We start from the raw sequence: 3,530 nt of genomic DNA on the forward strand, positions 1-3,530 counted from the left end.
TTTTATTTTACAAATGTATAGACTATTTTAAAATGATCAATTGAGATTAAAAATAATTAAAATTATTTTAAAAAGAAAACATAATTTTAAAAAGAAAAGAATTAATTGTCCAACAACTTAGGTCCATTCAAAGAAGTAATAATAAAAACAAAATTACAACTATGGTTACTTTTGCCGACTTCCTCACCAAAATAGATAAAGGTCTTGAGCTCAACTATCATGTCTCTTTCTAAAACAGCCATGTGCTTTTTGTTTGATTTTTTTGTAAAAGATAAAAACAAATGTTTATAAAGAGCATTATTTGCTTTTCTTATGGTCTAGTTGAGAAATATAATCCTATTTGTCCAAATTATATCATATTTGTGTTGGTAGACGATAATAGATACCTATAAAATTAGTTAAGGTGTGTGAACATGTTCCTGTTTTGTGGAAATAGAGTGATTCTATTCTTACACGATTCTTCCTCCTTGGTATATGATGTCCAAAAATTATAAAGTAAGATCAGAGTAAAGGAATTTTCACTCTCCTATACAATGCATTTAACAAAATGTAAGGAGTAAAGTTAAATTTTTATGAAGACGCGTGAGCTAATCATTACTCTGTTTATTTCAATCAATGTGATATTTTTGTCCTTTTTAAGATTTAAATTACGTAAAATTTAATTGAAAGTTTAACTAAAATTTTATAATATATAGTTTCATTATTCTATATATTAATAAGAGTAAAATTACAATTCATAATACCTTTTGAATAATTTTTGAATATATAAATTTTAAATTTTAAAAATTGAAGTAATTTAATCAATTTAATTTCATAGATAAATTAATTAAACTGGTTCTTGAAAAATGAATAATGCTAACATAAATTATAACATAAGAAGTAAAATACAACATTTTAGATATCAATTACTGAGTTTCAGTTGTCTATGTGAAAAAATTGGTCCATATGCATTGGCCTATAATGAGCACATCTTTAGGTTAAACATAAAAATTACGTTATAGGAATCACACATCAAAAATGGTGTTTGAAGTTTAAAGAGTCATAATTTAAAGTAAAAAATCTAAACAGGTCATTCAATTTTAATATTCACAAAAGCAGATAATTTGTTCAAACTTCAACGATTTCTTTCAATAACTCACCTCAAAGGGCCGTTTAGCATGTTAATTTTTTTTTTGGGAAATCGGTCAAACTTCAACGAGGTGCTCTATATATTTTTTTTAAAAAATAGGGCAAATTGCCCGTGTCCATTTTGATAAATTTCAAAATCGAGTGGCGTATTCAGAATTTTTGCTTCAAATGAGTACTCTTTTGGCTTCGAACTTTCAAAAAAATGTATATAAATACTCATTAAAACTAGACACAATTAAATAGATTTATTTTGTCTAACAAATTTTATATTATATAATACTTACGGTTACATAAAGGGAGCAACATTTACATAATCCAATGGGTAGAAGAGGATGCAGTTGGTAGAGAGTTAATGTGAATAGAGAGATATTGAAGTCTCAAGTGAGATCATAGCCAATGTTGGTAGAATCATTAGCCAATGTATCATAAATTTGAAAAAAAAAACAGTATGAGTTAATCTCCACAATAAGATACTTAGGTAAATCAAAGAAAATATTTGTAAGATCCTAAATAAAATTATGTCAGAATGGGTCTTCAATAAGACTCTTAATATATTATCGTGTGAATTGTAACATTACATGTTCAAAATTCAACAATCTTTGCACTTCGTGGTGAGATTTCTTATTTTTTTTATAAAATTAAGAGACAGAAAATAAAATGATCCGAAATCATAAAGAAAATTAATTGAAATAAGTTTTATTGGTCCATTAATTTTAGGTCTTCCTCTTAACTTCTTCGACATTTTTTCCTCCTCCTTCTCTCATGCTTCTTGTTCTTTTTTATTATTTTTGGACTACTAAGAAGAAGATTATAAACTAGGGGCAATATAGTCATTTCCTAGTCTACGAATATTTTGATTATTTTCTTAACCTAATTTGTAAAAGTCGATCATGGTCCTATATATAAGACTTGTATTTCGATTGAATCATTTACTAAAATTGTTAAGGAATCAACATTGTTGTAATTGGAGTAGAACGAATGCAGGGCGAGCAAGTTTAAAGTTATGTGAGGCAGGACAAGTTCGGATTTTTATGGGGTACGGTAGGTACGATGGGTGTGTAGCTTTAAATTTTTGTTGTGGATCTGCAAAACTTCAAACAACTTCCAAGCAATAATGGCCTCAAATTTCTGTGTAGACACTAGGCAATTACCTTTGAATTAGAACATTTGATAAAGAAGTAAAAAATCATCCAAAAAAATACAAAGAAGTAAAAAATGTATCAAATTTACAAGAACTTCAAATCAAGAAGAACAAATGAAGTCTCAAAACATATTGCATTTTCAATACCCCTAAACTGAATCATTGGATGATAATAATTATGATCATGGGTTGTAAAAAAAAGTGCGCAATTGCAAACTTCACTCGCTCCAATCCACCCTATTATCATTCCTAACAAATACATGTGTTGACTGTTAACTAAGCTTATGCTTTGGTGATTCGAGAGAAAAGTCAAAGAGTTATGGGGTGATAGCAAGGGCGAATTCAAAATTTATGTTAAGTTTGTAGGTATTTTTTAATAAGTCATTACCTTAAGTTATAATCCTTCGATGTGAGAAGTTACACTTAATCATTACCCTATCGATTAATTCAAAAAAATGTTACAACTATTGGAGAGAAAAAGACATAACAAAGTACAATAATGAATAAATAAAGAATTGAAAATTACAAAAGTGTTGTAAATGCATTAATGTGGATGTCATCGTAACTCTCTTTGAAGTTCATGTACGAAATTAATGAACACTATTTAATTCATCTAACTTTGAAGAGGCATTTTGTACTATAAATAGACGTTGAATATTTTATAAAAGATACAATCGAAAAGTACAGAAGAAAGAAATAAGAAAGCATTCTCTCCCATATATCTTGTCTATATATTTATTGTCTTATATTGTTTTATATTGCTAATATTTTACAACACGTTATTAGCACGAGTCTCTACCAATTGAGACCTACTTAATTCGGAATTATCTTTTTCCTAAAAGTTAATCAAATTTCATTTAGAGTCGGGTATACATTTATATATTTATAACACCTCTAATAGGACTTGCATGAATCTTTGATCTATAATTTAATTACGGTATATATAACTTGATTTAGCTATTATTATGATACTTTATTAGGCATAATAATCAATATGTTTCAGGTTTATATTGTTATGTTATTTATATGCTACTAACTTATAACTCTAAATTAATTACTAAGTAATATGATAGCATGCTAGTTAAAATAACTCGTAAGTATTTTCATACATTATGATAAGTATATTGGTGTGTATCATAAAGAAGAATATTATTATATTAAATATGACTTGAAACTCTTAAAAAAAATTGGCGTTATTATCTATTGAAACTAATAATAAATATTGTAGAACAATTAAAATTACATATTAAATTTATTGTTT

The sequence above is a fragment of the Solanum stenotomum genome, chromosome 3, assembly GCF_019186545.1.
Source record: "Solanum stenotomum isolate F172 chromosome 3, ASM1918654v1, whole genome shotgun sequence".
In the NCBI taxonomy this organism is placed as follows: Eukaryota; Viridiplantae; Streptophyta; class Magnoliopsida; order Solanales; family Solanaceae; genus Solanum; species Solanum stenotomum.